This window comes from Triturus cristatus, chromosome 8, assembly GCF_964204655.1.
Source record: "Triturus cristatus chromosome 8, aTriCri1.1, whole genome shotgun sequence".
Classification (NCBI taxonomy): domain Eukaryota; kingdom Metazoa; phylum Chordata; class Amphibia; order Caudata; family Salamandridae; genus Triturus; species Triturus cristatus.
The window spans coordinates 739403780-739419436 of record NC_140591.1 but is presented as its reverse complement, the minus strand read 5'-3'; the positions used below and the strand labels follow the sequence as shown (position 1 = coordinate 739419436).

Below are 15657 nucleotides of genomic sequence, written 5' to 3'. Positions count from 1 at the left end.
TAGTGTTTTCTTGGCAAGCATCACATATTGTGATGTTTTAGCTAAAAGTTCCATATCCTAGAGACTGATATATTCCTCTGTACTTGTACCTTGGGGATTCATCAAAACCTGGCATCATAAGCAGCTTTCTACTGCCACAGACTGGACAGCGAAACAATTTAAAATATCCCAGAAAAAGAAAATAAGCATGCTTAATCAGAGCTTTCTGGACAGGAAGGACATTTGAGCAAGTGAGGAATAAGCACTGCTTTTGTTAATTTGCATAGGCAGAATAGAGACTTCTGGGAAAAGGCCGAAATTACAGTCACAGAAAATGGCTGCATCTATAGAGAACGCTAAGAAGTGTTGACAGCTTTTCCTCTGACCCTGGCCACTTTTACAAGCAATCCTATGATAGTCAGCAGGACCCACCCTAAAAAGGAAGGGGCATCCACTTGGACCCTTTCCACCTTTTCTAAATCTCGCCTGATCGAGCAGATAAGCACATGTCATTCTCATTTCAGAAAGGTATTGGTTAGCTTGCTGCTAGCAGCTCAGTTATGTTATGATGTTAGAGGCTATGCAAGGAATGCTTTAGTCCAGCGATATGCAGTTTTTATTGCGCCTTGCATTCAGCAGGAAGATCTTTAGCTTGAATCTGTGGCCTAGGTATTCACCTTGGTATTTCTTTTGGCACAAAGTGAAGGAGTATTTGAGAGAAAATGCACAATGTGTTTCTTATGTTGTTATGAACAACTTGTTACTCTTTCTCATTAAGCTTCAGCCACTGAAGAAATATATAAATAAGGGCTGACTTCCTGTAAGACGTGTCCAAAGCTGGGACGGAATAAAAGGAGACACTTGTAAATGATAGTGCTATCGTTTGAGAAAGGGTAAGTTGAGACTGACTTTCATGCGTATTCACAGACCAAGCATCATAAAGATACCAGCATGATCTTCATTGCGGGCTTAGAGCCGGTATTAGCTTTTGAGAGGTAAGAGGATTTTGAGGGCTCGTTGGTCTAGGGGTATGATTCTCGCTTTGGGTGCGAGAGGTCCCGGGTTCAAATCCCGGACGAGCCCTTTTCTTGGTACTCTTTTCAAGTTGTTTTGAAGTTTGCGTTTCAAAACCAACATCAATTTTTTCTTTGCAGTAGTGGATAATTCTTTGCTAGAGTCTCATGCTTCAGCCCTGCCCAGTCTGAGCTAATACCAAACATCTGGTCTTGCATGGCATGTACGAGCGTTCAGCTAGGGATGTCGGGCAGGTTGCATGAAAGAAATCTAAAGCCAGAGGCCCATGGAATAGCCAGTTCGGAGCAGTTTCATTACAGAAAAATCAACTGTAGGTATCTGTTTCTGTAGTGTAGTGGTTATCACGTTTGCCTCACACGCGAAAGGTCCCTGGTTTGAAACCGGGCAGAAACAGTTGTTATATTGTGTTGGCTACAATGTTGATAGGTGCCGTTTTGCCATGGAATTGTCCAAGCCCTGAAGATTATTTCATGCAATCTCGTTCCAAGAAAGGGAATTCTCTCAAAACACTAAAGTAATCGGCGTGTGGATGTATCTGTTGGTTCTCAGACCTTGCTTTCAAAAGAGCCCTGCAATCGGTTCACTGCTCACCTAGAACAAGCATTAACATGGAGAATTGTTGGCACCAACAGGAATCTTATTTTAGTGGAGTGTTTCTGGCTTTGAGTGCAGAGGCCCTCGGCTCAATTCCAAGATGATCCTTCTCAAGGTGATGATACAAATGCATTGTCACCTTTACGTTTAATGTCAGAATCATTTATTTCCAGTTGGTGGTGTAAGAATGTTTGCAACAGTATGGCGATTTTTCCTAGCCATGCATGAATGAAAGCATATCACTCGCCTTTAGGTGTTTTTCTAATACATTGATATTTGCATCTTCCTTCCTAGCCTGCATGTTTGACTATCTTACAGGCTGCATGTAATAAGTATCACATCAGGGCCCTTCTTCTACTCAATTCACAACTGTTCTATCACGACATAGATAAGAAAGCTGCATCTGCTTTTGTTGTGTAGTGGTAATCAGGTTTACCTGACGTGTGAAAGCCCCATGCTTTGAAAGTACACAGTAACAAAGAAACCGATGACTTTTATAAAAAGGTGTCATGTGTGTCTCTTACTTTGCACAAAAAGTGCCAGAGATGACTTCATTTGCAGTCACTTGAAAAGTAGGGATTCTCCAATAAATGGTAAATGGTTGAAACAAATCTGAAGAAATGCATGACATACCTGTGTGTGTGTGTGTACGCATGTATGTATATATAGGGAGAGAGAGAGCGTCAATATAAACAGACTTTATTTCAATCAAGCTGTCTTTTCTATCCTTCAGGAGCAGAATGTTCTGATCATCAGCGCTCCAGAATGTAGTGTTTTCTTGGCAAGCATCACATATTGTGATGTGTTAGCTAAAAGTTCCATATCCTAGAGACTGATATATTCCTCTGTACTTGTACCTTGGGGATTCATCAAAACCTGGCATCATAAGCAGCTTTCTACTGCCACAGACTGGACAGCGAAACAATTTAAAATATCCCAGAAAAAGAAAATAAGCATGCTTAATCAGAGCTTTCTGGACAGGAAGGACATTTGAGCAAGTGAGGAATAAGCACTGCTTTTGTTAATTTGCATAGGCAGAATAGAGACTTCTGGGAAAAGGCCGAAATTACAGTCACAGAAAATGGCTGCATCTATAGAGAACGCTAAGAAGTGTTGGCAGCTTTTCCTCTGACCCTGGCCACTTTTACAAGCAATCCTATGATAGTCAGCAGGACCCACCCTAAAAAGGAAGGGGCATCCACTTGGACCCTTTCCACCTTTTCTAAATCTCGCCTGATCGAGCCTGATTGAGCACTGATTGAGCAGATAAGCACATGTCATTCTCATTTCAGAAAGGTATTGGTTAGCTTGCTGCTAGCAGCTCAGTTATGTTATGATGTTAGAGGCTATGCAAGGAATGCTTTAGTCCAGCGATATGCAGTTTTTATTGCGCCTTGCATTCAGCAGGAAGATCTTTAGCTTGAATCTGTGACCTAGGTATTCACCTTGGTATTTCTTTTGGCACAAAGTGAAGGAGTATTTGAGAGAAAATGCACAATGTGTTTCTTATGTTGTTATGAACAACTTGTTACTCTTTCTCATTAAGCTTCAGCCACTGCAGGAATATATAAATAAGGGCTGACTTCCTGTAAGACGTGTCCAAAGCTGGGACGGAATAAAAGGAGACACTTGTAAATGATAGTGCTATCGTTTGAGAAAGGGTAAGTTGAGACTGACTTTCATGCGTATTCACAGACCAAGCATCATAAAGATACCAGCATGATCTTCATTGCGGGCTTAGAGCCGGTATTAGCTTTTGAGAGGTAAGAGGATTTTGAGGGCTCGTTGGTCTAGGGGTATGATTCTCGCTTTGGGTGCGAGAGGTCCCGGGTTCAAATCCCGGACGAGCCCTTTTCTTGGTACTCTTTTCAAGTTGTTTTGAAGTTTGCGTTTCAAAACCAACATCAATTTTTTCTTTGCAGTAGTGGATAATTCTTTGCTAGAGTCTCATGCTTTAGCCCTGCCCAGTCTGAGCTAATACCAAACATCTGGTCTTGCATGGCATGTACGAGCGTTCAGCTAGGGATGTCGGGCAGGTTGCATGAAAGAAATCTAAAGCCAGAGGCCCATGGAATAGCCAGTTCGGAGCAGTTTCATTACAGAAAAATCAACTGTAGGTATCTGTTTCTGTAGTGTAGTGGTTATCACGTTCGCCTCACACGCGAAAGGTCCCCGGTTCGAAACCGGGCAGAAACAGTTGTTATATTGTGTTGGCTACAATGTTGATAGGTGCCGTTTTGCCATGGAATTGTCCAAGCCCTGAAGATTATTTCATGCAATCTCGTTCCAAGAAAGGGAATTCTCTCAAAACACTAAAGTAATCGGCGTGTGGATGTATCTGTTGGTTCTCAGACCTTGCTTTCAAAAGAGCCCTGCAATCGGTTCACTGCTCACCTAGAACAAGCATTAACATGGAGAATTGTTGGCACCAACAGGAATCTTATTTTAGTGGAGTGTTTCTGGCTTTGAGTGCAGAGGCCCTCGGCTCAATTCCAAGATGATCCTTCTCAAGGTGATGATACAAATGCATTGTCACCTTTACGTTTAATGTCAGAATCATTTATTTCCAGTTGGTGGTGTAAGAATGTTTGCAACAGTATGGCGATTTTTCCTAGCCATGCATGAATGAAAGCATATCACTCGCCTTTAGGTGTTTTTCTAATACATTGATATTTGCATCTTCCTTCCTAGCCTGCATGTTTGACTATCTTACAGGCTGCATGTAATAAGTATCACATCAGGGCCCTTCTTCTACTCAATTCACAACTGTTCTATCACGACATAGATAAGAAAGCTGCATCTGCTTTTGTTGTGTAGTGGTAATCAGGTTTACCTGACGTGTGAAAGCCCCATGCTTTGAAAGTACACAGTAACAAAGAAACCGATGACTTTTATAAAAAGGTGTCATGTGTGTCTCTTACTTTGCACAAAAAGTGCCAGAGATGACTTAATTTGCAGTCACTTGAAAAGTAGGGATTCTCCAATAAATGGTAAATGGTTGAAACAAATCTGAAGAAATGCATGACATACCTGTGTGTGTGTGTGTACGCATGTATGTATATATAGGGAGAGAGAGAGCGTCAATATAAACAGACTTTATTTCAATCAAGCTGTCTTTTCTATCCTTCAGGAGCAGAATGTTCTGATCATCAGCGCTCCAGAATGTAGTGTTTTCTTGGCAAGCATCACATATTGTGATGTGTTAGCTAAAAGTTCCATATCCTAGAGACTGATATATTCCTCTGTACTTGTACCTTGGGGATTCATCAAAACCTGGCATCATAAGCAGCTTTCTACTGCCACAGACTGGACAGCGAAACAATTTAAAATATCCCAGAAAAAGAAAATAAGCATGCTTAATCAGAGCTTTCTGGACAGGAAGGACATTTGAGCAAGTGAGGAATAAGCACTGCTTTTGTTAATTTGCATAGGCAGAATAGAGACTTCTGGGAAAAGGCCGAAATTACAGTCACAGAAAATGGCTGCATCTATAGAGAACGCTAAGAAGTGTTGGCAGCTTTTCCTCTGACCCTGGCCACTTTTACAAGCAATCCTATGATAGTCAGCAGGACCCACCCTAAAAAGGAAGGGGCATCCACTTGGACCCTTTCCACCTTTTCTAAATCTCGCCTGATCGAGCACTGATTGAGCAGATAAGCACATGTCATTCTCATTTCAGAAAGGTATTGGTTAGCTTGCTGCTAGCAGCTCAGTTATGTTATGATGTTAGAGGCTATGCAAGGAATGCTTTAGTCCAGCGATATGCAGTTTTTATTGCGCCTTGCATTCAGCAGGAAGATCTTTAGCTTGAATCTGTGGCCTAGGTATTCACCTTGGTATTTCTTTTGGCACAAAGTGAAGGAGTATTTGAGAGAAAATGCACAATGTGTTTCTTATGTTGTTATGAACAACTTGTTACTCTTTCTCATTAAGCTTCAGCCACTGCAGAAATATATAAATAAGGGCTGACTTCCTGTAAGACGTGTCCAAAGCTGGGACGGAATAAAAGGAGACACTTGTAAATGATAGTGCTATCGTTTGAGAAAGGGTAAGTTGAGACTGACTTTCATGCGTATTCACAGACCAAGCATCATAAAGATACCAGCATGATCTTCATTGCGGGCTTAGAGCCGGTATTAGCTTTTGAGAGGTAAGAGGATTTTGAGGGCTCGTTGGTCTAGGGGTATGATTCTCGCTTTGGGTGCGAGAGGTCCCGGGTTCAAATCCCGGACGAGCCCTTTTCTTGGTACTCTTTTCAAGTTGTTTTGAAGTTTGCGTTTCAAAACCAACATAAATTTTTTCTTTGCAGTAGTGGATAATTCTTTGCTAGAGTCTCATGCTTCAGCCCTGCCCAGTCTGAGCTAATACCAAACATCTGGTCTTGCATGGCATGTACGAGCGTTCAGCTAGGGATGTCGGGCAGGTTGCATGAAAGAAATCTAAAGCCAGAGGCCCATGGAATAGCCAGTTCGGAGCAGTTTCATTACAGAAAAATCAACTGTAGGTATCTGTTTCTGTAGTGTAGTGGTTATCACGTTTGCCTCACACGCGAAAGGTCCCCGGTTTGAAACCGGGCAGAAACAGTTGTTATATTGTGTTGGCTACAATGTTGATAGGTGCCGTTTTGCCATGGAATTGTCCAAGCCCTGAAGATTATTTCATGCAATCTCGTTCCAAGAAAGGGAATTCTCTCAAAACACTAAAGTAATCGGCGTGTGGATGTATCTGTTGGTTCTCAGACCTTGCTTTCAAAAGAGCCCTGCAATCGGTTCACTGCTCACCTAGAACAAGCATTAACATGGAGAATTGTTGGCACCAACAGGAATCTTATTTTAGTGGAGTGTTTCTGGCTTTGAGTGCAGAGGCCCTCGGCTCAATTCCAAGATGATCCTTCTCAAGGTGATGATACAAATGCATTGTCACCTTTACGTTTAATGTCAGAATCATTTATTTCCAGTTGGTGGTGTAAGAATGTTTGCAACAGTATGGCGATTTTTCCTAGCCATGCATGAATGAAAGCATATCACTCGCCTTTAGGTGTTTTTCTAATACATTGATATTTGCATCTTCCTTCCTAGCCTGCATGTTTGACTATCTTACAGGCTGCATGTAATAAGTATCACATCAGGGCCCTTCTTCTACTCAATTCACTACTGTTCTATCACGACATAGATAAGAAAGCTGCATCTGCTTTTGTTGTGTAGTGGTAATCAGGTTTACCTGACGTGTGAAAGCCCCATGCTTTGAAAGTACACAGTAACAAAGAAACCGATGACTTTTATAAAAAGGTGTCATGTGTGTCTCTTACTTTGCACAAAAAGTGCCAGAGATGACTTCATTTGCAGTCACTTGAAAAGTAGGGATTCTCCAATAAATGGTAAATGGTTGAAACAAATCTGAAGAAATGCATGACATACCTGTGTGTGTGTGTGTACGCATGTATGTATATATAGGGAGAGAGAGAGCGTCAATATAAACAGACTTTATTTCAATCAAGCTGTCTTTTCTATCCTTCAGGAGCAGAATGTTCTGATCATCAGCGCTCCAGAATGTAGTGTTTTCTTGGCAAGCATCACATATTGTGATGTGTTAGCTAAAAGTTCCATATCCTAGAGACTGATATATTCCTCTGTACTTGTACCTTGGGGATTCATCAAAACCTGGCATCATAAGCAGCTTTCTACTGCCACAGACTGGACAGCGAAACAATTTAAAATATCCCAGAAAAAGAAAATAAGCATGCTTAATCAGAGCTTTCTGGACAGGAAGGACATTTGAGCAAGTGAGGAATAAGCACTGCTTTTGTTAATTTGCATAGGCAGAATAGAGACTTCTGGGAAAAGGCCGAAATTACAGTCACAGAAAATGGCTGCATCTATAGAGAACGCTAAGAAGTGTTGGCAGCTTTTCCTCTGACCCTGGCCACTTTTACAAGCAATCCTATGATAGTCAGCAGGACCCACCCTAAAAAGGAAGGGGCATCCACTTGGACCCTTTCCACCTTTTCTAAATCTCGCCTGATCGAGCACTGATTGAGCAGATAAGCACATGTCATTCTCATTTCAGAAAGGTATTGGTTAGCTTGCTGCTAGCAGCTCAGTTATGTTATGATGTTAGAGGCTATGCAAGGAATGCTTTAGTCCAGCGATATGCAGTTTTTATTGCGCCTTGCATTCAGCAGGAGGATCTTTAGCTTGAATCTGTGGCCTAGGTATTCACCTTGGTATTTTTTTTGGCACAAAGTGAAGGAGTATTTGAGAGAAAATGCACAATGTGTTTCTTATGTTGTTATGAACAACTTGTTACTCTTTCTCATTAAGCTTCAGCCACTGCAGAAATATATAAATAAGGGCTGACTTCCTGTAAGACGTGTCCAAAGCTGGGACGGAATAAAAGGAGACACTTGTAAATGATAGTGCTATCGTTTGAGAAAGGGTAAGTTGAGACTGACTTTCATGCGTATTCACAGACCAAGCATCATAAAGATACCAGCATGATCTTCATTGCGGGCTTAGAGCCGGTATTAGCTTTTGAGAGGTAAGAGGATTTTGAGGGCTCGTTGGTCTAGGGGTATGATTCTCGCTTTGGGTGCGAGAGGTCCCGAGTTCAAATCCCGGACGAGCCCTTTTCTTGGTACTCTTTTCAAGTTGTTTTGAAGTTTGCGTTTCAAAACCAACATCAATTTTTTCTTTGCAGTAGTGGATAATTCTTTGCTAGAGTCTCATGCTTCAGCCCTGCCCAGTCTGAGCTAATACCAAACATCTGGTCTTGCATGGCATGTACGAGCGTTCAGCTAGGGATGTCGGGCAGGTTGCATGAAAGAAATCTAAAGCCAGAGGCCCATGGAATAGCCAGTTCGGAGCAGTTTCATTACAGAAAAATCAACTGTAGGTATCTGTTTCTGTAGTGTAGTGGTTATCACGTTCGCCTCACACGCGAAAGGTCCCCGGTTCGAAACCGGGCAGAAACAGTTGTTATATTGTGTTGGCTACAATGTTGATAGGTGCCGTTTTGCCATGGAATTGTCCAAGCCCTGAAGATTATTTCATGCAATCTCGTTCCAAGAAAGGGAATTCTCTCAAAACACTAAAGTAATCGGCGTGTGGATGTATCTGTTGGTTCTCAGACCTTGCTTTCAAAAGAGCCCTGCAATCGGTTCACTGCTCACCTAGAACAAGCATTAACATGGAGAATTGTTGGCACCAACAGGAATCTTATTTTAGTGGAGTGTTTCTGGCTTTGAGTGCAGAGGCCCTCGGCTCAATTCCAAGATGATCCTTCTCAAGGTGATGATACAAATGCATTGTCACCTTTACGTTTAATGTCAGAATCATTTATTTCCAGTTGGTGGTGTAAGAATGTTTGCAACAGTATGGCGATTTTTCCTAGCCATGCATGAATGAAAGCATATCACTCGCCTTTAGGTGTTTTTCTAATACATTGATATTTGCATCTTCCTTCCTAGCCTGCATGTTTGACTATCTTACAGGCTGCATGTAATAAGTATCACATCAGGGCCCTTCTTCTACTCAATTCACAACTGTTCTATCACGACATAGATAAGAAAGCTGCATCTGCTTTTGTTGTGTAGTGGTAATCAGGTTTACCTGACGTGTGAAAGCCCCATGCTTTGAAAGTACACAGTAACAAAGAAACCGATGACTTTTATAAAAAGGTGTCATGTGTGTCTCTTACTTTGCACAAAAAGTGCCAGAGATGACTTCATTTGCAGTCACTTGAAAAGTAGGGATTCTCCAATAAATGGTAAATGGTTGAAACAAATCTGAAGAAATGCATGACATACCTGTGTGTGTGTGTGTACGCATGTATGTATATATAGGGAGAGAGAGAGCGTCAATATAAACAGACTTTATTTCAATCAAGCTGTCTTTTCTATCCTTCAGGAGCAGAATGTTCTGATCATCAGCGCTCCAGAATGTAGTGTTTTCTTGGCAAGCATCACATATTGTGATGTGTTAGCTAAAAGTTCCATATCCTAGAGACTGATATATTCCTCTGTACTTGTACCTTGGGGATTCATCAAAACCTGGCATCATAAGCAGCTTTCTACTGCCACAGACTGGACAGCGAAACAATTTAAAATATCCCAGAAAAAGAAAATAAGCATGCTTAATCAGAGCTTTCTGGACAGGAAGGACATTTGAGCAAGTGAGGAATAAGCACTGCTTTTGTTAATTTGCATAGGCAGAATAGAGACTTCTGGGAAAAGGCCGAAATTACAGTCACAGAAAATGGCTGCATCTATAGAGAACGCTAAGAAGTGTTGGCAGCTTTTCCTCTGACCCTGGCCACTTTTACAAGCAATCCTATGATAGTCAGCAGGACCCACCCTAAAAAGGAAGGGGCATCCACTTGGACCCTTTCCACCTTTTCTAAATCTCGCCTGATCGAGCCTGATTGAGCACTGATTGAGCAGATAAGCACATGTCATTCTCATTTCAGAAAGGTATTGGTTAGCTTGCTGCTAGCAGCTCAGTTATGTTATGATGTTAGAGGCTATGCAAGGAATGCTTTAGTCCAGCGATATGCAGTTTTTATTGCGCCTTGCATTCAGCAGGAAGATCTTTAGCTTGAATCTGTGGCCTAGGTATTCACCTTGGTATTTCTTTTGGCACAAAGTGAAGGAGTATTTGAGAGAAAATGCACAATGTGTTTCTTATGTTGTTATGAACAACTTGTTACTCTTTCTCATTAAGCTTCAGCCACTGAAGAAATATATAAATAAGGGCTGACTTCCTGTAAGACGTGTCCAAAGCTGGGACGGAATAAAAGGAGACACTTGTAAATGATAGTGCTATCGTTTGAGAAAGGGTAAGTTGAGACTGACTTTCATGCGTATTCACAGACCAAGCATCATAAAGATACCAGCATGATCTTCATTGCGGGCTTAGAGCCGGTATTAGCTTTTGAGAGGTAAGAGGATTTTGAGGGCTCGTTGGTCTAGGGGTATGATTCTTGCTTTGGGTGCGAGAGGTCCCGGGTTCAAATCCCGGACGAGCCCTTTTCTTGGTACTCTTTTCAAGTTGTTTTGAAGTTTGCGTTTCAAAACCAACATCAATTTTTTCTTTGCAGTAGTGGATAATTCTTTGCTAGAGTCTCATGCTTCAGCCCTGCCCAGTCTGAGCTAATACCAAACATCTGGTCTTGCATGGCATGTACGAGCGTTCAGCTAGGGATGTCGGGCAGGTTGCATGAAAGAAATCTAAAGCCAGAGGCCCATGGAATAGCCAGTTCGGAGCAGTTTCATTACAGAAAAATCAACTGTAGGTATCTGTTTCTGTAGTGTAGTGGTTATCACGTTTGCCTCACACGCGAAAGGTCCCCGGTTCGAAACCGGGCAGAAACAGTTGTTATATTGTGTTGGCTACAATGTTGATAGGTGCCGTTTTGCCATGGAATTGTCCAAGCCCTGAAGATTATTTCATGCAATCTCGTTCCAAGAAAGGGAATTCTCTCAAAACACTAAAGTAATCGGCGTGTGGATGTATCTGTTGGTTCTCAGACCTTGCTTTCAAAAGAGCCCTGCAATCGGTTCACTGCTCACCTAGAACAAGCATTAACATGGAGAATTGTTGGCACCAACAGGAATCTTATTTTAGTGGAGTGTTTCTGGCTTTGAGTGCAGAGGCCCTCGGCTCAATTCCAAGATGATCCTTCTCAAGGTGATGATACAAATGCATTGTCACCTTTACGTTTAATGTCAGAATCATTTATTTCCAGTTGGTGGTGTAAGAATGTTTGCAACAGTATGGCGATTTTTCCTAGCCATGCATGAATGAAAGCATATCACTCGCCTTTAGGTGTTTTTCTAATACATTGATATTTGCATCTTCCTTCCTAGCCTGAATGTTTGACTATCTTACAGGCTGCATGTAATAAGTATCACATCAGGGCCCTTCTTCTACTCAATTCACAACTGTTCTATCACGACATAGATAAGAAAGCTGCATCTGCTTTTGTTGTGTAGTGGTAATCAGGTTTACCTGACGTGTGAAAGCCCCATGCTTTGAAAGTACACAGTAACAAAGAAACCGATGACTTTTATAAAAAGGTGTCATGTGTGTCTCTTACTTTGCACAAAAAGTGCCAGAGATGACTTCATTTGCAGTCACTTGAAAAGTAGGGATTCTCCAATAAATGGTAAATGGTTGAAACAAATCTGAAGAAATGCATGACATACCTGTGTGTGTGTGTGTACGCATGTATGTATATATAGGGAGAGAGAGAGCGTCAATATAAACAGACTTTATTTCAATCAAGCTGTCTTTTCTATCCTTCAGGAGCAGAATGTTCTGATCATCAGCGCTCCAGAATGTAGTGTTTTCTTGGCAAGCATCACATATTGTGATGTTTTAGCTAAAAGTTCCATATCCTAGAGACTGATATATTCCTCTGTACTTGTACCTTGGGGATTCATCAAAACCTGGCATCATAAGCAGCTTTCTACTGCCACAGACTGGACAGCGAAACAATTTAAAATATCCCAGAAAAAGAAAATAAGCATGCTTAATCAGAGCTTTCTGGACAGGAAGGACATTTGAGCAAGTGAGGAATAAGCACTGCTTTTGTTAATTTGCATAGGCAGAATAGAGACTTCTGGGAAAAGGCCGAAATTACAGTCACAGAAAATGGCTGCATCTATAGAGAACGCTAAGAAGTGTTGACAGCTTTTCCTCTGACCCTGGCCACTTTTACAAGCAATCCTATGATAGTCAGCAGGACCCACCCTAAAAAGGAAGGGGCATCCACTTGGACCCTTTCCACCTTTTCTAAATCTCGCCTGATCGAGCAGATAAGCACATGTCATTCTCATTTCAGAAAGGTATTGGTTAGCTTGCTGCTAGCAGCTCAGTTATGTTATGATGTTAGAGGCTATGCAAGGAATGCTTTAGTCCAGCGATATGCAGTTTTTATTGCGCCTTGCATTCAGCAGGAAGATCTTTAGCTTGAATCTGTGGCCTAGGTATTCACCTTGGTATTTCTTTTGGCACAAAGTGAAGGAGTATTTGAGAGAAAATGCACAATGTGTTTCTTATGTTGTTATGAACAACTTGTTACTCTTTCTCATTAAGCTTCAGCCACTGAAGAAATATATAAATAAGGGCTGACTTCCTGTAAGACGTGTCCAAAGCTGGGACGGAATAAAAGGAGACACTTGTAAATGATAGTGCTATCGTTTGAGAAAGGGTAAGTTGAGACTGACTTTCATGCGTATTCACAGACCAAGCATCATAAAGATACCAGCATGATCTTCATTGCGGGCTTAGAGCCGGTATTAGCTTTTGAGAGGTAAGAGGATTTTGAGGGCTCGTTGGTCTAGGGGTATGATTCTCGCTTTGGGTGCGAGAGGTCCCGGGTTCAAATCCCGGACGAGCCCTTTTCTTGGTACTCTTTTCAAGTTGTTTTGAAGTTTGCGTTTCAAAACCAACATCAATTTTTTCTTTGCAGTAGTGGATAATTCTTTGCTAGAGTCTCATGCTTCAGCCCTGCCCAGTCTGAGCTAATACCAAACATCTGGTCTTGCATGGCATGTACGAGCGTTCAGCTAGGGATGTCGGGCAGGTTGCATGAAAGAAATCTAAAGCCAGAGGCCCATGGAATAGCCAGTTCGGAGCAGTTTCATTACAGAAAAATCAAGTGTAGGAATCTGTTTCTGTAGTGTAGTGGTTATCACGTTTGCCTCACACGCGAAAGGTCCCTGGTTTGAAACCGGGCAGAAACAGTTGTTATATTGTGTTGGCTACAATGTTGATAGGTGCCGTTTTGCCATGGAATTGTCCAAGCCCTGAAGATTATTTCATGCAATCTCGTTCCAAGAAAGGGAATTCTCTCAAAACACTAAAGTAATCGGCGTGTGGATGTATCTGTTGGTTCTCAGACCTTGCTTTCAAAAGAGCCCTGCAATCGGTTCACTGCTCACCTAGAACAAGCATTAACATGGAGAATTGTTGGCACCAACAGGAATCTTATTTTAGTGGAGTGTTTCTGGCTTTGAGTGCAGAGGCCCTCGGCTCAATTCCAAGATGATCCTTCTCAAGGTGATGATACAAATGCATTGTCACCTTTACGTTTAATGTCAGAATCATTTATTTCCAGTTGGTGGTGTAAGAATGTTTGCAACAGTATGGCGATTTTTCCTAGCCATGCATGAATGAAAGCATATCACTCGCCTTTAGGTGTTTTTCTAATACATTGATATTTGCATCTTCCTTCCTAGCCTGCATGTTTGACTATCTTACAGGCTGCATGTAATAAGTATCACATCAGGGCCCTTCTTCTACTCAATTCACAACTGTTCTATCACGACATAGATAAGAAAGCTGCATCTGCTTTTGTTGTGTAGTGGTAATCAGGTTTACCTGACGTGTGAAAGCCCCATGCTTTGAAAGTACACAGTAACAAAGAAACCGATGACTTTTATAAAAAGGTGTCATGTGTGTCTCTTACTTTGCACAAAAAGTGCCAGAGATGACTTCATTTGCAGTCACTTGAAAAGTAGGGATTCTCCAATAAATGGTAAATGGTTGAAACAAATCTGAAGAAATGCATGACATACCTGTGTGTGTGTGTGTACGCATGTATGTATATATAGGGAGAGAGAGAGCGTCAATATAAACAGACTTTATTTCAATCAAGCTGTCTTTTCTATCCTTCAGGAGCAGAATGTTCTGATCATCAGCGCTCCAGAATGTAGTGTTTTCTTGGCAAGCATCACATATTGTGATGTGTTAGCTAAAAGTTCCATATCCTAGAGACTGATATATTCCTCTGTACTTGTACCTTGGGGATTCATCAAAACCTGGCATCATAAGCAGCTTTCTACTGCCACAGACTGGACAGCGAAACAATTTAAAATATCCCAGAAAAAGAAAATAAGCATGCTTAATCAGAGCTTTCTGGACAGGAAGGACATTTGAGCAAGTGAGGAATAAGCACTGCTTTTGTTAATTTGCATAGGCAGAATAGAGACTTCTGGGAAAAGGCCGAAATTACAGTCACAGAAAATGGCTGCATCTATAGAGAACGCTAAGAAGTGTTGGCAGCTTTTCCTCTGACCCTGGCCACTTTTACAAGCAATCCTATGATAGTCAGCAGGACCCACCCTAAAAAGGAAGGGGCATCCACTTGGACCCTTTCCACCTTTTCTAAATCTCGCCTGATCGAGCCTGATTGAGCACTGATTGAGCAGATAAGCACATGTCATTCTCATTTCAGAAAGGTATTGGTTAGCTTGCTGCTAGCAGCTCAGTTATGTTATGATGTTAGAGGCTATGCAAGGAATGCTTTCGTCCAGCGATATGCAGTTTTTATTGCGCCTTGCATTCAGCAGGAAGATCTTTAGCTTGAATCTGTGACCTAGGTATTCACCTTGGTATTTCTTTTGGCACAAAGTGAAGGAGTATTTGAGAGAAAATGCACAATGTGTTTCTTATGTTGTTATGAACAACTTGTTACTCTTTCTCATTAAGCTTCAGCCACTGCAGAAATATATAAATAAGGGCTGACTTCCTGTAAGACGTGTCCAAAGCTGGGACGGAATAAAAGGAGACACTTGTAAATGATAGTGCTATCGTTTGAGAAAGGGTAAGTTGAGACTGACTTTCATGCGTATTCACAGACCAAGCATCATAAAGATACCAGCATGATCTTCATTGCGGGCTTAGAGCCGGTATTAGCTTTTGAGAGGAAAGAGGATTTTGAGGGCTCGTTGGTCTAGGGGTATGATTCTCGCTTTGGGTGCGAGAGGTCCCGGGTTCAAATCCCGGACGAGCCCTTTTCTTGGTACTCTTTTCAAGTTGTTTTGAAGTTTGCGTTTCAAAACCAACATCAATTTTTTCTTTGCAGTAGTGGATAATTCTTTGCTAGAGTCTCATGCTTTAGCCCTGCCCAGTCTGAGCTAATACCAAACATCTGGTCTTGCATGGCATGTACGAGCGTTCAGCTAGGGATGTCGGGCAGGTTGCATGAAAGAAATCTAAAGCCAGAGGCCCATGGAATAGCCAGTTCGGAGCAGTTTCATTACAGAAA

The 15657-nt window shown here is 41.7% G+C and overlaps 2 non-coding genes across 2 annotated transcripts; both read left to right on the top strand.

Moving 5' to 3' along the window:
* Positions 1-3731: 3731 nt before the first annotated feature.
* Positions 3732-3804, top strand: TRNAV-CAC (transfer RNA valine (anticodon CAC)). The gene has a single exon. It is a non-coding gene; the product is annotated as a tRNA-Val (tRNA).
* Positions 3805-8505: 4701 nt separating this feature from the next.
* TRNAV-CAC (transfer RNA valine (anticodon CAC)) lies at positions 8506-8578 on the top strand. Its single transcript has one exon. It is a non-coding gene; the product is annotated as a tRNA-Val (tRNA).
* The last annotated feature ends 7079 nt before the right edge of the window (positions 8579-15657 follow it).